Genomic DNA, 27,163 nt, shown 5'->3' on the forward strand with positions numbered 1-27,163 from the left:
AAACAGTAACGTCAGAATTAATACCAATTTGTAAAACTCTTCCAAGAAACAGAAGAGTAGGGTATATTTCCTAACTCATTCTAAGCCAGTGTTACCCTGATACCAAACCAAAGACATCACAAGAAAACCACAGACGTATATTTCTTATGAATACAGATGCAGAAATCCTCAACAAAGTTAACAGCAAACCAAATCCAGCAACATATAAAAAGAATTATACACCACGACTAAGTAGGATTTATCCCATTAATGTAAGGTTTGTTCAACATATGAAAATGAATCAATGTAATATACCATATAGTACCAATAAAATAAAGGACAAAACCACACAATAATCCCAATAGAGGCAGAAATAGTATTTGACAAAACCCAATACCCTTTCATGATAAAAACATTCAACAAACGAGGAATAAAAGGGAACTTTCTCAACCTGATAAAGGGGCTTTTTCAAAAATCCACAGCTAACATCAAACTTAACGGTGAAAAGACCGAATGTTTTTCCTCTAAGATCAGGAACAAGACAATGATATCCACTCTTGCCATTTCTATTCAACATACTAGTGGAGGGTCTAGCCAGAGCAATTAGGAGAGAAAACGAAATCAAAGGCATCCATATTGGAAAAAAAGAAATAAAACTATTTTCATTTGTAGCTGACATGACTTTGTATATAGAAAATCCTAAATTATCCACTAAAAAAGCCACTAGAACTAATTAATGAGTTCAGCAAGATTGCAGGATACAAAATCAACATACAAAAATCAACTGTATTTGTATACACTAGCAATGTACAATCTTAAAACTAAAAAAAACTTCATTTGCAATAGCATCAAAAAGAATAAAATACTTAGGAAAAATTTTAACAAAAGAAGTCCAAAATTTATACTCGGAAAACTACCAAACATGTTGAAAGTAATTTACAGGAACGAAAGACATGAAAAGACCACCCATTAAAGAAAGAAGAACAAATTAAACACCCATTTTAAGACTTTGTGGAATATCCTTTTCTAAATGTCCTCAACAACTGGGACTGAGGTGGGATAAGAGGGTCCTTGCTTTGAGCTATGCTGATGGTCAGGCTGATGCTAAAAAGTTCTAGAGTATCCTGATAATATGTCAAAATCTATAATACCAAATCCCAGACTTAGGAAAACTTAACACATGAAGTGGACATATCATGGTTTAGTACATCAAGAATCCCAGATCCTTAGAGAATGGTGGACCAAATTTTCTCGAACTACTATGAGCTGTGAGCTGAATATCCTAGACCTAATCTGATAATACCGCAAATTTAATCCCAAATGGACAAAGCACAGGGGTCCAACAGGGCACTTCAAACTTCTCAGAAATGCCCCAAGTCAGTAACTACTATGCCTATCATTTAAGGAACTACTACAGTTAAGACTGTGCTTAGTGTCATCCTAACCGCAGGAAGAGAGCCTAAACATCCAGAGCCACTGTGTATGGGGGACAAGCGCGTCGGGGGCGGGGGGCAGGGGGTTAGTGACAATACAGTCCTCTAGATTACTGTGTTTATTTAACAAATTTCAGACAGATGTCAGTAAGGTGCCTAAAGAAAGGGGCACTGCTAGTTCACAGCAGTGATTTTGGGCTAGTGGCAGGACCAGAACTAGACTTCAAGATTCTTTGTAATGTGATATTTAAAATAATATAAAATATCTAAACGTATGTTAATTTAATGACTAGATAAATGTTTCATAATTACAGTAATTAGATAATAGCAAACATTCATTAATCCCTTGTCTCAAGCAATGTACTAAGTTCTTTATATGTGTCTCAGTATATTTTGTGAAGTAACTCCCAGTCAGAACCCCTTATCACTAGGCCAATCTCTCCCTCTCTAACCCTGGCCATGAGACTGCCATCTAGGGAAGAAGGATAGATTTAAGACAGTCCTGTGAGGACTTACAAAACAAAAGGAAAATCTGATCCCTTTGTCTCAGGAGTATTGTGAGAATCAGAGGGAGGTAAGAGAGGCAGGGAGGAGAAGCATTAAATAGGTTCATGGAAAGCTGACACCCTCCTTTTGGGACTCCAGGAGGAGGCCACCTCACAAACCCACACCAACCTGGGGCTGAGCCATCAAATTGGATCCTCCATGGCCCCATGAGAACCCAAAAGTTACTAGAGGGTCTGGTTAGGGCTTTTGCAAAATCCCATATATACTCCTAACAGACAAAAAAACAAAAAAAAGTCTCAACAACATTTCCCCACATGGGTTTAGTCAGGAATGTAATGCTTTCCACTGGGATTCCCCAAAGTACTGTCCTCATCCTCCCATCTCTTTCACTATTATCTTCCCAACTGCTCTTTGATCTTCTTGTCTGGTCTGGCTCTACATCTTTTCTGAAGTGTCATGGGCCTGAAAAAAAGCTGCTTGGTATTCCCCAACCCCAGCCAAGCCCTCCAAACTGTCTTTTTATCAAACGGCTTTTCAGATACCACCTCCTTCACAAATCATTCCTGAAATAATTAGAAGAGATCAAGTTCTGCTGCCTTTACCGAAATGCAGGCAAAGGAATCCTCTGTATTCTTCATATTTCATTCTAAAATGCACTCACTTTGAAGGTGTACCAATGTAAATCCACCTAACTGAAATCTTCTCATTTTGAAGACTGTAATCATTGGAACAGGGAAAAGCTGCAGTTGCCCTCAGTACAATCTATTCAAAAAAGGCTGGAATGATAAATAGTATATAATTCACTATGAACTGTTAAAGATATTCACCATTTTCAAGCAAATTAGGGTTGCCTACTTGATTAACAATTGATGGCCCTGCCCTTATCCAATTTAAATTTGAGGCATTTGGAATAAATCTCATTAAGTTTTGAGAATCTAATGGAACTTCTAAAAATTTCTTTATGTTGTATTATACTTGTAACTGTAAACATACAATATTATTATAGTTATATAATTAAAATATCATAGTGTAATATCGTAATAGTGTAATATTAAAGTTGTCAAGGATTTCATTTTACTTGGATCCACAATTAATGCCCATGGAAGCAGCAGTCAAGTAATCAAACGATGTATTACACTGGGCAAATCTGCTGCAAAAGACCTCTTTAAAGTGATAAAATGAAAAGTGCAACTTCAAGAACTAAGGTGTGCCTGACCTAAGTCATGGTATTTTCAATCACCTCATATGCATGAGAAAGCTGGACGATGAATAAAGAAGATCAAAGAAGAATCGACGCCTTTGAATTATGGTGTTGGCAAAGAATATTGAATACACCATGGACTGCCAGAAGAACGAACAAATCAGTCTTAGGAAAAGCACAGCCAAAATGCTCCTTAGAAGTAAGTATGGTGAGAATTCGTCTCACTTTGGACATGTTATTAGGAGGGATCAGTCCCTGAAAAAGGACATCATGCTTGGTAGAGGGCCAGCGAAAAAGAGCAAGACCCTCAAAGAGATAGACTGACACAGTGGCTGCAGCAATGGGCTCAAACATAGCGATGATTCTGAGGACGGCGCAGGATCGAGCAGTGTTTCACTCTGTTGCACAGAGTGCTATGAGTCAGAACCAACTGGGCGGCACCTGACAACAACATCATACTGGAAATGATGTATATATTTGTTCAACCTGTCTGCTACCTGTCACTTAAAATTAATTTTTTTTGGGGGGGGCTAACCTTTTAAATTTATATCAGGGTTGTCTTATGCGAGACTGTAAATAACTAATAAACTATACCTAGTTTTGCAGAGTCATAAACTAACAGGAGAGACATACTTGGTAGCAAGAATGAATACTTATGAAAGCCAGTAATGGTCCTAAAACAAGGAAGTGTTATAAAATATAAAACCCCACTGCCATCGAGTCAATTCCGACTCTTAGCGACCCTACAGGACAGAGTAGAACTGCCTCACTGGGTTTCTGAGGCTGTAAATCGTTACAGAAGCAGATTGCCAGCCACATCTTTCACCCAAGAAGTGGCTGCGGGTCCAAACCACTGACCTTTTAGTTAGCAGGCAAGCACTTTAACCACTGCACCATCAGGGCTCACTTACAAAGTATAATATGAAAAACAAAATACGGTAATATTATATCTCTGTACAACCTCTCACTCGAAGCTACAAAGCTACATTATCATGGAATAAGCTACAGGGTTTAACTCTGGCAAAATATAATGTCGCAAATTTGCTTCAAACAAGTGGGATTTTCCTTTTTAAAAAAAAAAACAGATAAAGCTTTCCTGTTTACTATGCAATGTGTGAGTTTTCAAGTGTATTTGGGTTGTTTCTTAGTTTACCACATAGTGACAATGACAAGACTGGAAGCCACTGTAAACACCTTTGGCTCAATTTTGCCTCTTGCAGGGAGTACGTACTTCTTACGGAGGTCACTGGGATTTAAAAAATATGTGCTATGGAGAAAACCTTAAGATAAAGTTGAATATTTTCAAATCCAATTTTGCCACATCAGAGGGAGGCAAAACTCTCAGTATATCCTAAATACCAGAATTTTAAGATATTATAAATCTGTTCAAAATAATCCCCCAGTAAAGCATATCCAAAGTGGTGTCAACTGAGGGCTCTAAATGTGAAAATGGAATTACTGAATAAATTCTGACAGATATCTTAATGTAGGACTTCTCTAGCTTGCCTAATTATAAAAATCCTTGAGTATTTTGCAAGGACCTCAATGCCCAATCAGTGTTTTTCAAACATCACTATACAGTGGAATTACTTTGGGGGCTTTAAAAGATGGTGATGCTTGGGTGGGTGTGGGTCCTACAGTTCCAGAGATTGTTATATAAATGTTCTTGGATAAAGCCTGGGTATCAGGATTGTAAAAAGCTCCTGATGATGATAATATGTAACTACAATTGAAAATCGTTGCACTTGGGGCACTGAATGCAAATCTCTAGGAAAGGGGGGAAGGAAATAATATTTTTGACAAAAAACCCAGGTAATTTTTATGAGTCAAGAAATTGGTAAACGCTGACCTAATCCAATACCCTCATCTTTCAAACAAGAAAGGACTTCAGCAGAAGACCACAGTTAAATCTCTTAAATTCTAATTGAAATCACCCTTGTAACATTGAGTAATTCTTTTTTTTTCTGCAAGATGAAAACAATTTTGCTCAAGACATGGAATGTGCATTGTATGCTATTTCTAAATCAGATGAAGACATTCACAAACATGCAGTTCTGCCCATACGGAAGAAGTTTGCATGCATTAAACCGTGACATTAAGTATGGTCGTGGGAAACATAGTCTTTAATCCATAAAGATGAGGAACCCAAAGAACTAGTGTTTCTTGGTTCAGTAATGTGCATTTAATAAACTACTACAATCTTACTTGTAAATGTCAACTGCAGTACCATAAATTATATCCTCTTCTATCATAAGCCACTATACCTGGCTTTCTGTGTGACCTTAGATAGACTTCAGGTCAAAAAATTTTTAAGTACGTCATCAACTTCCTGGAAAACATAGCAGAACTGAAACCACATCATACAGTCTCCCTTCCCCACTGTTAATATAATAAACAAAAACAATAAAAAATTAAAAACTAGTAAAAAAGAAATCACCATCAGCACCTAAAGAAGAAAACAGGCACAATAAACTTCTGCCATAATATTTGAAAAACGGCAGCCAAGAAATGGAACAGAAGAGCATGGTGGGTTACAGTCCTGAGAAATCTCACTAATTCTCCCTGGAAAACTAAGTTTGAGTTAACCTGTGGAGAAATCAGGAAAAACTGGAGGCATTAAGTCCCCATCTACCAACATAGCATTTTATCAGAAGCAGAAAAACAGAGAGGACCAGCCATTGTGATCTCTACCAGATGGGAGGAAACCAGGCAGTGAAGACACGGTAATCATCACCACACAGCAGCAATTATTCCCAGCGTTAAACAGGAGAAAAAAGAGACACCAAGAACATAAGGGGAAAAAAAAGATTCTCAGGGAGCAGGAAGCTAGGCTGAAACCCCTTACAATCAAAATGGGGAGGAAGAACTACTGCTGGGGAATGATGGGGCAAGTGGGGGAAGCTAACACTGAGTATACAGTCATGTGTTGCTTAACGTTCATGATACCAAAAAAAAAAAATTAAACCTGTAGCCGCTGAGTTGATTCCAACTCATAGTGGCCCTGTAGGACAGAGTAGAACTCCTCATATGGTTTCCAAGGAGCAGCTGGGGGATTCAAACTGCTGACCATTTGGTTAGCAGCCGAGCTGTTAACCACTGCACCAGGACTCCAATGTTCACAATATGCTCTGTGAAATGGGATGTTATGTGATTTGGACATTGTACGAACACCATACAGTCATGCATTGCATAATGTCCATTTGGGCACTGTCCTACCGCATACACATCATGGTCCCATAAGGTTGTACATCATCAGGAGGAGAAGGAATCTGCACCCCCCCACCCCCACCCCCACAGGAGCGAGGGAAGGAGAAAGGCTCACATAGAAGGAAGAGGCAGGGGAGCGGGAGGAGGGGGCGGCCTGCAAGCAGAGAGGAAAGGAACCCAGAAGGAGGCAAAAACAAAAAACCAAACCATTGCCGTCGAGTTGATTCTGACTCATAGTGACTCTACAGGACGGAGCAGAACTACCCCTGGAGTTTCCAAGGAGCACCTGGTGGATTCAAACCGCAGACCTTTTTGTTAGTAGTCACAGCTCTTAACCACTACACCATCAGGGTTTCCAGAAGGAGGCAAGATGTCCAAATCATGTAACGTCCTATTTCCCATAACATATCATGGACATTAAGTGACACACGACTTTCTCCTTCCCTTGCTCCTGCATGGGCCGGGGCCACAGGCTCCTCCTCCTTCTAGTGCTGTATTACCTTATGGGACCATGGATATATATGTGGCTGAACGCTGCCTGAAAGGATGTTATACAGGGAATGGCTGTAATTCTCTGAAGGCAAAGCTGTATCAGGGATTGATGCTGAAATGGGAGAAATCACTCAAATTTCAGGAGTATTACCTTTAAAAAGAGAATACTCCTGTGACCAGATGGAGTGATCCTGGCATAAATCATGCAAAGAATGTTGCTGTTGTTATGTGCTGTCGAGTCAGTTCTGACTCACAGTGACCCTATGTAACAACAGGACAAAACACTGCCCAGTCCTGTGCCATCCTCACAACCATTGCTATGTTTGAGCCCATTGTTGTAGCCACTGTGTCAGTTCATCTCATTGAGGGTCAACCTCTTTTTCGCTCAATCTCTACTTTACCAAGCATGATGTTCCTCTCCAGGGACTGAAGTCTCCCGATAACATGTCCAAAGTGAGATGAAGTCTCGCCATCCTTGCTTCTAAGAAGCATTCTGGTTGTACTTCTTCCAAAACAGACTTGTTCATTCTTCTGCCAGTTCATGGTATATTCGATATTCTCTGCCATTACCATAATTCAAAGGCATCAATTTCCTCTTTGGTCTTCCTTATTCAGTGTCCAGCTTTTGCATACATATAAGACCATTGAAAATACCATGGCTTGGGTCAGGCACACCATAGTCTTCAAAGTGGCATCTTTGTTTTTGAACACTTTAAAGAGGTCTTTTGCAGCAGATTTGCCCAATGTGATACATCGTTTGATTTCTTGACTGCTCCTTCCATGGGCACTGATTGTGGGTCCAAGTAAAATGAAATCCTTGACAACTTCAAAATCTTCTCCATTTATCATGGTAGTGTCTACTGATCCAGTTGTAAGGATTTTGTTTCCTTTATTTTGAGGTGCAATCCATACTGAAGGTAGCATTTGATCTTCATCAGTAAGTGCTTCAAAGTCCTCTTGACTTTCAGCAAGCAAGGTTGTGTCATCTGTGTATCACAGGTTGTTAACGAGTCTTCCTCCAATCCTGATGCTGCATTCTTCTTCATATAGCCTGGCATCTCAGATTACCTGCTCAGCATACAGACTGAATATGTATAGTGAAACGATACAACCCTGATGACGCACACGTTGCCTGATTTTAAACCAATGCAAAGAATAACCTGAGAAAATGTAGAGCTTAGATCCTTTAATCAAAGCTGCTCAAATCCCAGCAGAGGTTTTCCTCTCTTGTGGGCTCAGAACGTGAAGCACGTGAAATACCTGCCTCTCAAACAGGAGCCTGGACAGGAAGCCAAGTCTCAGGTAATTTTAGAAGGGAGGAAGAATTTATCTACATCAAATTAGTGCAAACAGAAATTCTGGATAGAATTGCCCATTTTAAGCAAGCAGAAACCAAAAAGAAAGGGTGCATAAACTATGTAAACTGCTATAATTAAGTTTGTTCTGAAGGCACAAAGCAAACTAAGAAAACAAGAATTTTCCATTACAGAAAAAGAAAAGGGTAATCAAGGAAACAGAAGAAAATTCTCCCTGAGTTCTTTGCACTACAAAAAAAATCTAATAAAAACTATGTAAGAAATTGACTTCAGAAATAAAAGGCCTCTAATCCTAGCTGATAAAACAAAAGAATGAAATGAAAAAGGAAACTTTTATGGCAAAGAAACTAGAGACAAAAAACAAACAACCTCACATACTTATACAGGCATCACTTTAATCGGAAAAAGCAAAAACAACACAATAGACACACAGCTGAAAAAGAATTACTGACAAAAGGGAAAAGTTTGAGATAGTCAAAGAAAATGTCAAGGAAAATGCAAAGATCAAAGTAATTAAAGAGCAGATAACAGATCAAAAGACAGATACAAATAAGTCTAACAAAAAAAGAAAATCAGTATCGTATCCCTGAAGTAGAGAATCTAATAAATGAAGCAGAAAAACTATCCAAAAATACAATAGGAAAAAGATTTCCTTAAAATAAAAACTACCATTCCAGATCCAGATCACACCATTTTTACTAACACTTGCATAGAATGAATGCTATATACAGTTATAAAGTAGAAATTGTTCAAGCATCTAGGAAAAAAACTGTGTTAAGTGAGGAGAAAAATATCAGACCAGAATCAGACTTCTTCACAGCACATTCAATGACAGAAAACAATTTGACAAAACATATAGAAATATGAGAGTCCCTGGGTAATGCAAACCGTGAACACAACTGGCTGCTAACTCAAAGGCTAGAGGTTTAAGTCCACCAAGAGCCACCAGGGAAGAAGAGCCTGTTGATCTACTTCTGAAAAATCAGTCACTGAAAAACCCATGTACCACAGTATTGCTCTGACACACATGGAGTTACCAGGAGTCAGAATCGTCTCAACTGAAACTGGTATGGAAACATAAGGAGGAAAAAGTATATCCCCCAAAAAATTAACGTACCCAAGTTGGAGTTCAAGTATAAGGAAACTGGTCAGCATTCTCCACAATAAGAAAGCCCCCATGAGCACTTCTAGAAAAATCACTTGATGACTCAATTCAATCAACCAACAGGTGCAGTGAAACAGACAGCAATAATAAAGGATCCAAGAGTGACTCCCCTCATGTTGAAGAGTTGAGAAACTGTATAATGTTGATAAATCAAGAAATGGAGGTATAATTATTCAGATTTTAAATCTTAACATAAGACTGTAAGGAGATACGTATAATGTTTAAAGCGAATCTAAAATAATCAATATTTTTAAAGAATTTACACTATCTTTGTAAGGACAAAAGCTCCCAAAAAGCAAAAATAGGCAGGTAGAAAATCCTTCTTCCTATTTACTATGATGCTTTGTCCAACCTAAATTGAGTTCTGAATTCCTTAAAAGGAAATTCCTGGTATGACTGTATAATAAAAATATTCCTACTATTTTTCTAGTAATATTTCCTGGTTCCCTGGACCAACTGCCCCTTGACAACTCCATACTAATTATGTGAACAATAATTAGTGACAAGGCTTTCACAGTGTTCCAAAATGAAAGCCCCAAAAGTAGTAGGCATGGTGCATTAGAAGTGTCCATCAATGTGTTCCCCTAACTGCATCTGAGCACAAGTTTAATACTAGCAGAGGATCAAAAAAGCATAAATTAGGATTGTATCCCTCTAGGGAACAACAGATTAGATTAGATAATATTAATATACCTTTTCAAAGACACATAGATTCCATTTCCCTTAGACTATTCCACTTCATCCACCATTCAGCAATCACTCCTTTCAAGGAGTTCTGCACTGGGATTTATTCATATTGCTTATTAGCATGCAGTGTCAATTAAGTTCTCTGAAAGGCATTAAATTCAGATTTTCATACATGCACTGCTTTTTTCTGCAAGCATATTAAAAATAAAATATATAATCAGAAGCATTAATCTTAAAATCAAAACTAACTTATACAAAAAAAAAAAAAAAGTAAATAATTACTTCCATTGTTCAATTTTAGAAAATTTTAATAGCTTTATTGAGGTATAACTGACATACAAGAAACTGCACATATTTAAAGTATATAAGCTTTTATATATGTATATAAACCTGTGAAATCATCACTGTAGTCTAAATAATGAACACATCCATCAACCCAAAAAGTTTCTTCTTGCCCCTTTGTGATTACTCTACCCTGTTCCTCCCCACCTCCCCATCCCCAGGCAATCACTGATCAGCGAGCTGTCACAACAGATTAGTCTGAATTTTCTAGAATTATATATAAATGGAATCACACATTACCTATGTACTCTTTTTTTGTCAGGCTTCTTTAGCTCAACATACATATTTTAACATTCACCCATGTTGCATGTATCAATAGTGCATTTTTTATGAATGAATACTATTCTACTGAATGAACGTATCACAATTTGTTTATTCACTTGTCTGTTCATGGGTATCTGGATCGTTTTCAGCTTGATACTATTACAAATAAAGTTGATATGAGCATTTAGGTACAAGTCTTCCAATGGACATATGCCTTCATTTCTCTGGGACAGATAACTAAAAGTGGAATTGCTAAATAATATATTTTAACTAAGAAAATGACAAACTTATTTTCCAAAGTGTCTGTACCATTTAACATTCTTACCAGCAATTTATGAAAGTTACAGTGTAGTGATATCACATTGTGATTTTAATTTGTGTTTATGATATTCAACAGTTTATGTGCTTATCTGTCATTCATTTATCTTCTTTGGTGAGTGTCTATAAAAATGTATGAACTAGTTTTTTTAACTGGGTGGTTTGTTTTCTTACTATTGAGTTTTGAGATTTCTTTATATATTCTGGATAAAAGCCCCTTATTAGACATAGGATTTGCAAATACATTCACCAGCTCGTGGCTTGACTTTTCATTCTCTTAACAATATCTTTCAAAGACCAGAAGTTTTTAATTTTGATGAAATTCAGTTCACCTATTTTTTAAATGTGGTCATGCTGATGTGGTATGTAATATATCTGTGCCTAACAAACGGTCATAAAAATTATGTTTTCTGCTAGAAGTTTAACCATTTTAGGCTTCACATTTAGGTCTATGATCCGTTTGCACTTAATTTTTGTATCTGATGGGAGGTACACAAAGCAAAGTTCCGTCTTTTTTTTGTTCCCGTACCATTTGTTGAAAAGATCCCACTGAATTGCCTTTGCACCTTTGTCGATAATCAGTCGTCCATACATGTATGGACCTGTTTCTGGTTTCTCTATTTGTGTCTTTCCAGGAATGGTCCACTTTACCTTTATTGGCATAAAATTGTTCATGCTACTGGTTTATTATCTGTTCAGTATCAGTAGAATCTGTAGTAATACCACATCTCACATTACTGAGACTGATCATTTTTGTCTTCTCTTTTTCTTGATCATAGCTAGAGGCTTTATCAATTTTACTGATCTTCTCAATGAACCATCTTCTGATTTCAATTATTTTCTGTGTTTTTATGTGTTCTACTTTACTATTTTCACTCTGAACTATTTTTTTCTTCTGTCTACCTTTTTATATAATTTGCTCCTCTTTTTCTAGCTTTTTACTGGAGAAGCTAAGGTAACTGACCTGAGACTTTTTAACACAGAACTTTAGAACTATAGATGTCCCTCTAATACTCCTTTAATGTCATTCCACAAAACTTGATATGTTGTTTTCATTTTTATTAAGTTAAATTATTTTCTGATTCCTGTTTTTACTTTCTTTGGTCCATAGATACTTAGAAGTGTTATTCAATTTCTAAATACATGGGTTTTTCTATTTTCTATTACTGATTTCTAATTTGATGCAATTGTGGACTGTGAACACACTTTGCATAACTTGAATCCTTTTAAATTTTTTGAAACTTCTTTTATGGTTCAGAACGTGGTCTATTTTGTTAAAGGTTACACGTGCATTTGAAAAAAGTGAGTATTCTCTATTGTTTTGGGGGTAGAATGTTTATTTTTCCTTATAGTGGGGTAGAGTGTTTATTTTTCCTTATAGTCCAATCAGTTTTTTTTGTGTGTGTGTGTTCTGAAGCTGTTACTAGGTATGTAAACATTTAGAACTGCAATGTTCTCTTGATTAACTGACTTTTTTACCATTATAATACGGCTTGCTTTATGCCTAATACTATTCTTTTCCTTGAAATTTATTTTGGTATTAATCTGTCAGCTTTCTTTTGGTTAGTGTTAGCCTGGTATTTTTCCCCATCATTTTATTTTTAATCTATTTATGACTTTATATTTAAAATACATTTCTTACAGGCAGTATATAATTAGATACTGCTTTTTTTACCCTATCTAACAACCTCTGCCACCACTCCCCCGTCAGTTTCCCGTACTGCAGTAGTTTGTATGTTGCTGCAATGCTGGAAGCCATGCCACAGGTATTTCATATACCAGCAGGGTCACCCATGGCAGACAGGTTTCAGCAGAGCTTCCAGACTAAGACAGACTAGGAAGAAGGATCTGGTGATCTATTTTTAAAAAAAAAATAGGCCAGTGAAAACCTTATGAATAGCAGCGTAACACTGTATGCTATCGTGCTGGAAGATGAGCCCCCCAGGTTGGAAGGTACTCAAAATACAACTGGGGAAGAGCTGCCTCTTCAAAGTAGAGTTGACCTGAATGACGTGGATGGAGTCAAGCTTTCACGACCTCCATCTGCTAATGAGGCACGATTTAAAATGAGAAGAAACGGCTGCAAACATCCATTAATGATCAGAAAGTGGAATATACAAAGTATGAATCTAGGAAAATTGGAAGTCATCAAAAATGAAATGGAACGCATATAGATTGATTTCCTAGGCACTAGTGAGCAGAAATGGACTGGTACTGGGCACTCTGAATTGAACAATCATATGGTCTACTACGCTGAGACTGACAAATTAAAGAGGAATGGCGTCACATTCATCATCAAAAAGAACATTTTAAGATCTATCCTGAAGTACAAGGCTGTCAGTGAAAGGATAATATCCACAGGTCTACAAGTAAGACCAGTGAATATGACTATTATTCAAATCTGCACATCAACCACTAATGCCAAAGATGAATAAAGTAAAGATTTTTACCAACTTTTGCAGTGGGAAACTGATCAAACATGCAATCAAGATGCATTGATATTACTGGTGATTAGAATGTGAAAGTTGGAAACAAAGAAGGACTGGTAGCTGAATGAATAATATGGCCTTTGTGATAGAAACTACACCAAAGATCACATGACAGAATTTTGCAAGGCCAATGACTTATTCAATGCAAATACTTTTTTTCAACAACCTAGATGGCAAAATACATATGTATACCTCACTGGATGGAATACACAGGAATCAAATTAACTACATCTGTGGAGACAGAGGATGAAGAAGCTCAACATCATCAGTCAGAACAAGGCCAGAGGCCAACTGCGGAACAGACCATCAACTGCTCATATGCAAGTTCAAGTTGAAGCTGAAGAAAATCAAAACAAGTCCACAAGAGCCAAAAGAAGACCTTGAGTATATCCCATCTGAATTTAAAGACAATCTCAAGAATAGATTTGACACATTCAACACTAATGACCAAAGACCAGACGAGTTGTAGGATGACATCAAGGACATTATACATGAAGAAAGCAAAAGGTAATTAAAAAGACAGGAATGAAAGAAAAGACCAAAACAGATGTCAGAAGACACTCTGAAACTTGCTCTTGAACGTAGAGTAGCTAAAGTGAACGAAATAAATCATGTTGTAAAAGAGCTGAATAGAAGATTTCAAAGGGCAGCTCAAGACAAAGTAATGTATTACAGTGAAATGTGCAAAGACTTGGAGCTAGAAAACCAGAAGGTAAGAGCAGGCTCAACATTTCTCAAGCTAAAAGAACTGAAGAAAAATTTCAAGCCTTGAGTTGCAATACTGAAATACTGAACTACACAGGAAGCATCAAAAGAGGATGGAAGAAATACACAGAATCACTGTACCAAAAAGAATTGGTCGACATCCAAACATTTCAGGAGGGAGAATATGATCAGGAACTGATGGTACTGAAGGAAGAAGTCCAAGCTGCCCTGAAGGCATTGGTGAAAAACAAGCATCCAGGAATTTACGGAATACCAATTGAAATATTTCAACAAAAGGATGCAGGGCTGGAGGTGCTCACTTGCCTATGCCAAGAAATTTGGAAGACAGCTACCTGGCCAACACACTGGAAGAGATCCATACTTACGCCCATTCCAAAGAAATGTGATCTAACAGAATGCAGAAATTATCAAATAATATCTTTAATATCACACACAAGTAAAATTTTGCTAAGGTTAATTCAAAAATGGTTGCAGCTGTACATAGACAGGGACCTGCCAGAAATTTAAGCCAGTTTCAGAAGAGGACATGGAACGAAGTGAATCACTGCTGATGTCAGATGAATCTTGGCTGAAAGTAGAGAATACCTGAAAGATGTTTACCTGTTTTGTATTGAGTATGCAAAGGCATTCAACTGTGTGGATCACAACAAATTGTGGACAACACTGCAAAGAATACGAATTCCAGAACACTTAATTGTGCTCCTGCAGAACCTGTACATAGGCCAAGAGTCAGTCATTTGAACAGAACAAGGAGACATTGCGTGGTTTAAAATCAGGAAAGGGATGTGTCAGGGTTGTATCCTTTCAGCATACTTATTCAATCTGTATACTGAGCAAATAATCCAGGAAGCTGGACTATAAGAAGAATATAGCATCAGGATTGGAGGAAGACTCATTAACAACCTGCAATATGCAGATGACACAACCTTGCTTACTGAAAGCAGTTACTGATCAAATACTACAGCCTTCAGTATGGATTACACCTCAACATACAGAAAACAAAATTCCTCACAACTAGACCAATAAGCAACATCATGATAAATGGAGAAAAGATTGAAGTTGTCAATGATTTCATTTTACTTGGATCCACAACCAACGCCAATGGAAGCAGCAGTCAAGAAATCAAATAATGTATTGCATTGAGCAAATGTGCTGCAAAGACCTGTTTAAAGTGTTGAAAAGCAAAGATGTCCTTTTGAGGACTAAGCTATGCCTGACCCAAGCAAGGGTATTTTCAATCGCCTTACATGCATGTGAAAACTGGACAATGAATAAGGAAGACCTAAGAAGAATTGATTCCTTTGAAATATGGTGTTGGTGAAGAATACTGAACATACCATGGACTGCCAGAAGAACAAACAAATCTGTCTTGGAAGAGGTACAGTCAGAATTCTCCTTAGACACGAGGATGGCGAGACTTCATATCACTTATTCTGGACATGTTATCAGGAGGGACAAGTCTCCACAGAAGGACATCATGCTTGATAAAACAGAGGTTCAACAAAAACGAGAAAGATCCTCAACAAGATGGACTGACAGAGTGCTGTAACAAGGGGCTCAAACATAGCAAGGATTGTGAGGATGGGGCAGGACTGGGCAGTGTGTCATTCTGTTTTACACAGGTTCGCTATGATTTGGAACCAACTCGATGGCACCTAACAACAATCTCTGCCTTTTAATTAGAGTGATAAGACCATTTAAATCTAGTGTGATTATTGATATGGGTAAGTTTAAAATCTATTACTCGTTACTTGTTCCCTTTATCCTCTTTTTAGTGATTCCATTTTACTACCTTTCATTGCCTTATTGTCTATCCCTCTTTATTTTTCAATGGTTGCTTTAGAGTTTGGCGTATATACATCATTAACTTACCACAGTCAATCTTCAAATATTATAGTGCTTAACCTCCCTGCCTTTGTGCTATTTTTTTTATGTTTTACCACCACATCAGCTATAAACCCCACAGTGCGCTGTAATTATTTTTGTCTAAAAAGCCATTTTTTTAAAGATATTTTAGTAGAAAGAAAAAAAATCTCATATTTACCCACACAGTTGCTTTATTTGATGTTCTCTATTCTTTGTATGGATTCATACTTTTATCTGGTATTATTTTTTAATTGTGCATCTGCAGGTGATGAATTCTTTCAGCTTTCATATGTTTGAAAAAGTATTTATTTTGCTTTTTTTGCTTTTTTACAACTGTTGTAAAAATATAGATAGCACCAAATTTGCCAATTCAATATTTTTCACATACACAATGCAGTGAGATCAATTACATGAATCATATTGTACAATCATCACCAATGCACTTTCATTTCTGAAAGATATTTTTCCTGGGTATACAAACCTAGGTAGATTTTTATTATTATTTCAGTACTTTAAACATACCTTTCTAGTGTCTTCTTGCTTGTACTACTTCTGACAAGAAATCTGCTGTCACTTTTATCTTTTGTTTCTCTGTACAAAACATGCCTTTCTTCTCAGGCTGCTTTTAAGATTTTCTCTTACCCTTTGTTGTAAGCAATTTGATTGTCATATTCCTTAATATAATTTTCTTCATGTTTCTTTCGTTTGGGATTCATTGATCTTGGACTTCTCAGTTTATAGTACTCATCAACCTTAGAAAATTATTGACCATTATTTTGCCAAATTTTTTTTCTGCCATCCACTTGTTAACTACAGTTACATGTATTTAGTATGGAATTTTCATTAAGCTCACTGATGCTCTTCTATATTTTTTAGCCTTTTTTTCCCCTGTGCTTCATTTCAAATAGTTTCTATTGCTTTGTCTCTCAGATTCACTAATCTTTTCATCTCCAATGTCTTATCTGTTGTTAATCCCATCTGTCATGGATTGAATTGTGTCCCCCAAAAATATGTGTAACAATTTGGCTAGGCCATGATTCCCAGTATTGTGTGATTGTCCACCATTTTGTCAGTTGATGTGATTTTCCTATGTGTTGTAAATCCTACCTCTATGATGTTAGAGGATGAGGTGGGATAGGTGGCAGTTATGTTAATGAGGCAACACTCAATGTACAAGATTGGATTGTGTCTTAAGCCAATCTCTTTTGAGATAAAAAGAAGAGAAGTGAGCAGAGAGACATGCGGACCTCATATCACCAAGAAAGAAGCACCAGGAGCATAGTGCATCCTTTGGACCTAGGGTTCCTGCGAGGAGAAGCTCCTAGTCCAGGGGAAGATTGATGACAAGGACCTTCCTCCAGAGTTGACAGAGAAAGCCTTCCCTTGAAGCTGAATTTGGACTTCTAGCCGATTAGACTGAGAGAGAATGAACTTCTGTTTGTTAAAGCCATCCACTTGTGGTATTCCTGTTACAGCAGGACTAGATGACTAAGACACCATCCAAGTATTTTTCATCTCAGACATTGCAGTTTTCAGCTTTAGAAGTTCAATTTGGATTCCGCATCTCTACTCAACATTTTGAAACATTCTTCTAGCTTTTGGAACATACGGCATGTCCCTATAATAACTGTGATAATCTCCTAGTCTGCTAATTCTAACTTCTGTATTGGATCTGGGTTGATTTTGAATCATATTTCTTATGATGATGATCATACTTTCCTGATTTATCACAGAAAATTTTTGATTGGTAACATCTGACTGGATGTCCTACACTGGGAGTTTTATTGTGTTGAATGCTGGGTATTTTTGTATTCTTATAAATATCCTTGAACTTTGGTCTTGGATATTGAATCTTTTTGGTTGTTACTTTTAGGATTTTTTTAGCCAGGATCAGAGCAATGTTTAGTCTGTGGCTAATTACTCCTTACTGCTAAGACAGGGCCTTTCTAAAATACTCTACTCAATGTTCCACAGATTATGAGGTTTTCTAGTCTGGTTTGTGGGAAAGGCAGTACTTATGGGCTTGTGGGTGCTCTGAGTATTGTCCCCTCTAATCCTTTTGAGTAGTTCTTTCTCCAGCCTCACACGCATGTACTGATCAGTATTCTGCTGAAAACGTGAGAGGCAACCTCTGGAGAGTTACCGAGTTGTCTCTATACATACAGCTCTCTTTGGTATTGTCCTGAGAATTCTAGCCACTTTGGTCTCCCTGGAATCTGAGCTCCATCTCCTCAACTTAGGGCTTTGCCTGAGTTCTCTCTCCCTACATCATGGTCTGGAAACTCTCACCAGGCAGCAATATGGGGAAATCAAAAGGCTCACATTGTTTATGTTCTCTCAGAAATCCTTGTCTTTTGTTGCCTAATGTCCAATATCTTGAAATACCATTGCTTCATATATTTTATCCTGTGTTTTTTATTTTTAGTTCTTTTCAGGCAAGGGAGTTAATCTGGTTCTTGTTACTACATCTTGGCTGGAAACAGAAGTCTCAATTTTCTTTTAAGCATTATGAATTTTGAATAAATATTTTAGAGAATCACATATACAAGGAACTCTAGGTATATTAATTCAGAAGTATGATCTGAAATTTATATATCAAAAGTATTTCCTAGGGCAGATAACAAAAGAAAACTAAAACAGCAAGCCCCCCTTTCATTCAATTGGCATCATTTACCCTGTTTATCATTGCTCATACTGAACAATCGGCAGATATAGTTGTAAAAAGTGGAACTGTATTATTTTTGCAACAGTATACTTCAGAATACAGTTTGCTTTACATTTCACTTAAAGTATAGTTAAATGCATGGGTTCTGAGGTTATGCTACGTACGTTCAAATCCTACTTTCTCCATTTATAAGCTGAGTGAACTTGAATAAGTTGCTTTCTCTCTCTGTACCTCCTTTTTCTAGTAACGTTACTTAAAAAAGACAGAAACCATACCTTAGGGTTATCAGCATTAATTCCTCTGAAGCATTAATACTAAATGTTCAATAAATGCTACTTATTTTCTCAAATATTACAGAACTTTCCATTTCAAATTTATACTAATTATGTAGAAATAAATCATAGATCATAAATTCATAATCATAATGAAAACAGGATATAAACTTAATACATTTATGGCTATTATCTAGCTGATATTAACCAGTTCTCCCAAATGGTCTCCCTGCCTTCAATCTTTCCATCCTTCATTCCATCTTGTTTATCACCCCAGGTTAACCTTTGTAGAGAATTACTTTCAAGTACAGAAGTTCTTCATACTTCCTCTCCCCACTGCCTACTAATAGAGGACAGTCTCTTGACCCTCGTGTTTCAGATTTTATATATTAAGGTCCAAGTCTATTTTTGCAGCCCCATCCCCTATTCTTCCATTTCACTAACTGTGTGGTACAGCTACACTGGATGAATAAGCTTCTACAAACATACGAGAACCTTTAATACTTCTACACTCCTTTCATCTTATTTATTCTACCTGAAATCTGTATGTTTACACAGTCACATACATAGTGTGTATATAGTGTGTCTTCCACACGCTGCACTTTGTGGAGTTAGCAAACACAAGGGCAATATAAAATAAAAACCTCTGTTCCTAAGGGGCTAACATCCAAGTAAATAAGCAATCATAATGATAAAGAGTGCTATTATAGAGGGATGGAATATATGGCAGGTAAGACAAAAGAACAGAGTGCCTTGCATTTGCAAGAAAAGCAAAGTTGGGGCTAAGGGGGGCAGTGGTCAAGAAAAGCTTCACAGAGGAACTGACCTCTGGACTGGATTTTGAAGACCTCTCTGACCTACTTCTTTTACCAGATTTAGCAATATGCAATTCCTATTGATTGCAAACACCTTGAGTGAAGTAAACTCTCTCTCTCTCTAAATACACACACACACACACACACACACACACACACACACACACACACACACACACACACACACACACGTTACCTGTAAAATGCTTAGAACAATGCCTTGTGCATAGGGAAGGGGAAGATTAAGATTATCTTAAAGGGGCCAGTTAAAGTAACTACTGATAGCAACACTGGTATTTACAGTAGAAACATGCCAAAACAAAGTAACAAGGGTCTAAAAAGTCAAATCGCATAACGTGCAAGGTAGCATTATTGAGAGAATAATGGAATACAATATTTTTCATTCGATCAGTATTGTCACAAAAAGTACAAATGTTAAAATGATAAAACTTTCATTGCTCACAACTAATGTACCCTGAACTGAGGTAGTCCCAGTGATGCTGAGACAATCTTTTCCTCACCCATCAAGACAACTTTGCCCAAGCTATCATCATATCTTGGCTTTATTTTTTTTATAATTAGAGTTTATTATTTATTGAGCACTTACTAAATGCCAAGCATTGGCTAGGCATTTTCCCTCTCATTTAATTCTCATAATACAAATGTGAACTTTTCTTAATATATGCTATCTATTCCGACTCCTTTCACGTGGAATAAAAGCTGCATTAACTTTTCTTTATATAGCAATAAATAGTTAACAAATCCTTTTTTTCTCCATTCAAGATTCCATTTTTGGATATTCCATTCTGAAGAGTAATCAGCCTTTTTGATAACGAAGGATCCCAGTTAAGAAGACATTATTATTAATAATCATCATTCATTGAGTGTCAGGTGATTGTACCGTATCATTTAGTCTTCACAAAAATACTTCAAGGTTTGACATAAATACCACCTATTATATACGCAGAAACCCTGGTTGCACAGTGGTTAAGAGCTATGGCTACTAACCAAAAGTTGCCAGTTTGAATCCACTAGATGCTCCCTGGAAACCGTATGGGGCAGTTCTACTCTGTCCTACAGGGTCACTATGAGTTGAAATCGACTCGACAACAACGAGTTTGGTTTGGTTTTTTTATTATATACACAGGGCGTCCCTGGGTAGTGCAGATGGTTAATGCCTTTGGCTGCTAACTAAAAAACTGGAGATTCAAATCCACCCATAGATGCCTCAGAAGAAAGACCTGGTGATCTACTTCCAAAAAATCAGTCATCGAAAACCCTATGTAGTACAGTTCTACTCTGACACAGATGGGGTTTCCATGAGTGGGAATCAACTGAACAACTGGTTTGGTTAGTTATTATATTATATATGCAGAAACAGAGATCAGTGAGGTCAACCAAGGTTACACAGCTCTTTATTATTAAGCTTTGAGTTTGCCTATACTCTATGTTCCTAAACCCAAGAATTAATTAACAGTGGATGCCTACCATGTGCCAGGCACTCTGGCTATTACATGTCAGGTGCTTACTACAGTATTACTTTTAATATTTCCAACAATTATATAAGGTAATTACAGGTCCACAATCTTTTACCTGAAACCTTGGAGCCAGGTGTTACTCAAGAATTTGTAATTTTTCAGATTTTTAAAATCCATGGTGTATATTATATAACCGTCCCATATACATTTCATTAATTACTTTTGACTTAATCCCATATAATAACATTTCATACTATATATACACACATATATATTTAATTTGGTAGTTTTCCCCATTTTCCTCTAATGGCTTCCAAATGGATGTTGAAAAAATATATAGAAAAATATTTATGGAGTTACACAAATATAAAATATTTTAACATTTTAATTTTATATTGCAGGTTTCTCTGTCTCTAAGTAGAGAAGCCAAAAACAAAGAAACACACAAATAAAGGCACTTGGAGTAGGAATAAAAGAAAATACTCACTGCTTTAATTCAAAGAAGGATAAAACATCAAAGAAGGATAAAATCATGATCTGGCCTAAACATTCCATTTTATTCTACAGATCTCAACAGCAGAGGCTTAAACCAAGGACCCACAAGTGAGAGTCTTGGCCTCTCCCAGATCAAACCAGTTTATTTTCTCCCAAGCCCAGACCCTCCCTTTATACAACAAAACGTCTCTGCTCCTAGTCTTTGCCTTACATCTCCCTTTTCCCATCATCCTTCATTTTTATCCGCTTACTTTTCTCTCCCTTTCCACTGTCCGCTTTTTTTTCTCCATTTTCTCTCCCTGGCGTTCTTAATGGCACTCAAGATAAGGAAGTCATCTGAGCTAGTTCCAAAAAGTTAAGTTCCCACGGATCTTTTTGTATTTCTCTGATGCCCATTTAAGGTTAAGTTTAGCTTACAGAGTGCACGGTTATAAAATGTTCCTAACGGCCCTCACAAGTACAGAAATATGTGTGTGTGTGTGTGTGTGGGCACACGTGAGTTTGACATCTGTGGCTGGTAACGTTCTCTCTGTTCCCTGTAATTTCATTCTCACTAAACCTTCAGAGTCCAAGAAAAAGACAGGTATGTTTATTTCTATGAAACAAATATTATCAGTTCAGTGATGGTGGTAGTTAATTATAGAGCTTAAATAATGTTAGTGTAAGATTCAATCTTGATAGACATATAATATCAATATAAGAATTAGTCTGATACTGTTTGGTGTCTCACTATAACGAGCTATAACTTTTTCATCCTGGTTAACTGACAGGAAGGTCTTCCCAATTCTCCATTAATCAGGAAGCATTTCTGAGCACTCATATAAATATTTCCAACTCCTGTTACATACTGTGTTATATTGCATCTTAGTGTTTAAAGTAGATGAATAGTTCTATTCCTTAAATTAAAAAAATCATTTCTCATTAACAGGGAGTATATATTAAGTGTCTTTCTAACTCAGCTTCAAAGTACTTAGCCTAATGGTTACTAAGCACTGAACAAATACTGGATGAATAAATATTAAAGATATATAAATTTACTTTTGTTTCCTCCTGCATATTCTAACTTGTGGTTAAAAAGTTAAATAAGAAATAAACTCTCAAAAGGACTAGGGATAAAAAAAAACTATAGAACATATTTATTCTAAAAACACACATTATAAAAATATTATATTAAAAAAAAACAAGATCATACTTACATGATCTTAGAATGGGGAAGGACTTTTGAAATGTAATACCAAAGGAATAAATAACAACAAGAAAAGACTGATAAACCTGACCATAATATACTGAAAATATCCATATGCAGGAATTGCCATAAACAAAATTACAAGCCAAATCAATGAATTACTAAGAAAATATAGCCTTATGTATATCAAATAAGCAATTCTTACCTTTAATATGTAAAAAGCTCTTAAAAATCAGTAAGAAAACCACAATCAACCCACTTAAAAACAAAGAATATGAACAAACAGACAAAAAGAAAGGCCAAAAGCTAATAAAGGGAGAAAAGACTGAACTTCACAAGTAAACATACAATTCCAATTTAAAACAATTACTTTTTTTCCCCAAGCAAATGAAAAGAATTTCAAAATGTCTAAAAACCCTATATTGACAACAGCAGGAAGAAACTTACACTCTTACTAAGAGTTGAAGTAGAAATTGGTAGAGCTTTTCTAAAGTTAAATGGACAAGACATATCAAAAGGTGCAAATTTTTACAGACTTGATATTCATTAGTTAAACGTCCAGTTTGGGCAAAAGCATATGAATGCAGAGTTCCAACAACTAGGGCTGATGATGAACCACTGCCTCACAATGTGGGGGAGTGAGTGCCCCGTGACTGGAGGTATTCAAGCAGAGGCACGGCATTAGGTTCTACAATTGGATGTTTTCATGAAAATTGTCTTAACTGATATCAATGCATTTTCAATTTACATAAAGGCTTGAAAGTTTAGATTTTATAAACCCTAACATTTGCAACTTGATCTCGTAATTTTCTCATTGCAGTTGTAGATTAATAAAAGGAATTTTTCTTAAAACTAGTATCAATAGATAAAAGAAAATAGTTCTCTAAGTCTCCTTTTTAAAGTACTATTCACCAAAGGATATACATTTCAAAGGAAATGCCATCAGGCATAGTTATCGTTGTTGTTAGTTGCCATTGAGTTGATAACTGATTTATGGTGACCCCAAGTGTGCAGAGTAGAACCGCTCCATAGGGCTTTCAAGGTTGTGACCTTTTGGAAGCAGATAGCTGGGGCTGTCTTCCCATGCATTTCTGGGTGGGTTCAAACCTCCAACCTTTCAGCTAGTATTCTAGTACTTAACCATATGCACCACCCAGGGACTCCCATTAAGCATAACCGCATTTGAATTTCTTCCAGAATTTATGCGTTTTCTTTGGGAAGTGAGGTTTATATGATAAAAAACAATTTATAATAGTAATTTAAGCATGACTTAAAAGGGTCTGAAGCCCTGGTGATGCAGTGGTTAAGAGTTTGGCTGCAAACCAGAAGATCGGCAGTTCGAATCCACCAGGCGCCCCCTGGAAAGCCTATGGGGCAGTCCTACTCTGTCCTATAGGGTCGCTAGGAGTCTGAAACGACTGGACAGCAACAGGTTTGATTTTTGTTGTTGTTATTATTTTTTTTTTAAAAGGACTAGGATCTATCTAACAGATGATCCTTATATAACCTAGAAGAAATATTTAATTTACAAAACAAGATTTCAGTAATCATTTAAGTCAAAGAAATTGAAATAGGAGCTCTGGGCAGGTCACATTTATTTAATCATTTTATTTTTTCCAGAAATCCCTTAGGTAAATTCATTTCTTATCCCTCCCTCACAAAGTCTCTATTGATAAATATCAAGGAATATTTTTAGCGTGAAGAAAAAAAATAAAAAAACACCAAGCCCTGATACATGATACTGATTTAGTTCTATTTATTCTCAGGTGTGTATTAAGCACCATACTTACATTTTTCAAATGTCATCTGTTTGGAGAGAGAGGTAAAAAAGAATTGTGTATATTCACGTTCTCTGGACACAGCTGAGCTGTCTGCATTTATAATCAGCATGTGACCACACAAGAATTCCTTTTTGATGCTATGTATAAAACGTCATTGCACATATCAGCAAGAGTAAGAAGAGAACTCCAAAGAGGTTCAGCTTACCCAGCACCAAGACTCAAATTAAATACCATAATCATGCCAGTCATTAGTTACCACTCAGTCTCTGTCTCCAGTCCGGAAACGAGTCTGCCAGAAGCCCAGAGAGCTGGAAAAGCAGCCACGTTTATCATACAACTGATCCCAAGGGGCCGATTTGAAGGAAAATTATATGTGTTCTACATTAAGGAGGAAAAATATCCCTAATTTTAAAAAGATCTCTCTTTTCTAAAGAGAGCAACACATATTCTGAAATGAATTAAAAAAAAAACAACACAAACATTAAATTTTTAACATAAACAATTTATTCCTCTTTTATCTACGCAGACACGTTTCCTGAGGAAAACAATTTAGCAGAATTAGCTATTATTGATTGAAAAAATAAACTGAGGATATCACCTAAAGATGTTAAAGTTTATGGTCGCAATGCAAACATGGAAATTACTATCTTCTTCTTTGGAAGAAATGAAGTTTTAGAACTTTAATTCAAAGGGTAGTAGTGAAAATGATTTTTAAGAAACAAACCTATGTTTTAAAAATGTCCTTAAGACCAATTCATTAACTAATTAATTTTGTAACTTCTTCTGAAAACATGCTAGTGTACATGTAAAATGTATGTAAGTCTTTATTGGCTTTCCATGAATTTGGTAAGGACTAACAAATTCAGTTGAATGAATAACTGTTAAAGAACAATGATACAATGCCTAGGAAGCCTCTGAGCTGAAACTACTCTCTTTTCTCTGCCAATTAGGAACCAAACTTGAAATGAGCTTCAGAATGAAAGAGCTGCAAAGTTTACACAACTTCCAGAAAAATGAACATCATCCCCACCAATTATGATTATGTTTGAAAATTTAACTATTTTGCAACCTACGGTGTTTAAATAAACTTAATGTCTTCTAGCAAATTTGTGTTATCCCACTCTCAACAGCTTATCTTTTTAATGCTAACATTTCATAATTAATTTTTCTTCCCAAAACAAAAGCATCTGGTAAAGACATTTAAATTCATGCTAAGTGTAACTATAAACTCTGTCATTGTGGAATGTACGTCATTCCCAAGAAATCTTAATTACCTTAGAAATAATATAAATATCTTGATGTACATGTTCAAACAAGAGTATGGTAAAAGGCTGTGTACATCTGACTTTCAAACTTCAGATAATTCTAATTTCTCAGTTTCGTCTCAAGACTTAACCTGAATACCAAGGAAGTTTTTGTCAGGGTAATGAGTATAATTTTTAAAATGTAAGGTTTCTTTGCAATTCAAAGCCCCTATACAGAAACAATCACCACTTCTTATCTGTAATATGTCACTGACATACTTTCATATACTCTAGAGTTTCACAACAAAGAAAAATGCTATAAAACTTTAAGATGCTATGACAATGCCTGGGAAGAAACATTGATGATGTATACAATTATGTATGACTATATTCGACTGTCATATAAATATGTATTAAAAAATTCTGCCATTTTAACCATTTTTAAATGTACAAATCAGTGTTAATTTAACGCATCATACTGTGCTATTATCATGACTATTTACCAAAGTATATTTTTACTCTTATGGTTCAGTGTAAAATAGTTATTTATCACATTTTTAAAGTTTAAGTTCTTCAATATACTATGGCACACATTTGCTATCAGGTCATTATTAATAGTTCACTTAGAACAGCAACACTGGAGATTTTCAGCCATCTACAGCCAGTGAGTTTAATTGTTGTTCAAATTATGGTAAATTGGTTTCACATTGACCCAAATGACCATCAACCTGTATAAAGTGGACAATGTTAGACTACCTACCCAGCATTTATTTCCTCACCCCTTTTCTCCTGCCCAACAGATCCTCTACTTTGTTCAGATACTTCATCCTCACCTCCATGTGACTTTGGTGAGGCTTCCCCCATCTCCCCATCCAAGGGCAAATTCTGATAAGTCTACTTCAAACATATTAATACCATCACCCTGGTTATGTGTGGTTCACACACTCAGGCCAATCAGCATATGAATATCTCTGGAGGCTGTCACTGGTCTATGGTTAGAGCAGACGTTTTCTCTGTATGTAGGTGAATGTGAAAGCATGTTGCTTCAGTTACTGCTAGCAGCCATCTTACAACCATAACCAACTCTAGGTTAAGACAAAACACACAAAGGATGGCAGGGTCTGGAGAAACAGAGTAAAAGAGTTAAAGTACTGAGCACATCCTACCTGAAACCCACTAGGCTCTGGACTTTTTGTAATGGGAAATAATGTATTTCCTTATTGTTGGGGCAATTT

At 36.4% G+C, this 27,163-nt stretch overlaps 1 protein-coding gene across 1 annotated transcript in view; it reads right to left on the minus strand.

Annotated features, from left to right (window-relative positions):
- FBN2 (fibrillin 2) overlaps positions 1 to 27,163 on the minus strand; it is a 282,788-nt gene that overhangs the window by 235,125 nt on the left and 20,500 nt on the right. The gene's annotated exons all lie outside the window — the stretch shown is intronic.

The sequence above is a fragment of the Trichechus manatus genome, unplaced genomic scaffold, assembly GCF_000243295.1.
Source record: "Trichechus manatus latirostris isolate Lorelei unplaced genomic scaffold, TriManLat1.0 scaffold00121, whole genome shotgun sequence".
Classification (NCBI taxonomy): domain Eukaryota; kingdom Metazoa; phylum Chordata; class Mammalia; order Sirenia; family Trichechidae; genus Trichechus; species Trichechus manatus.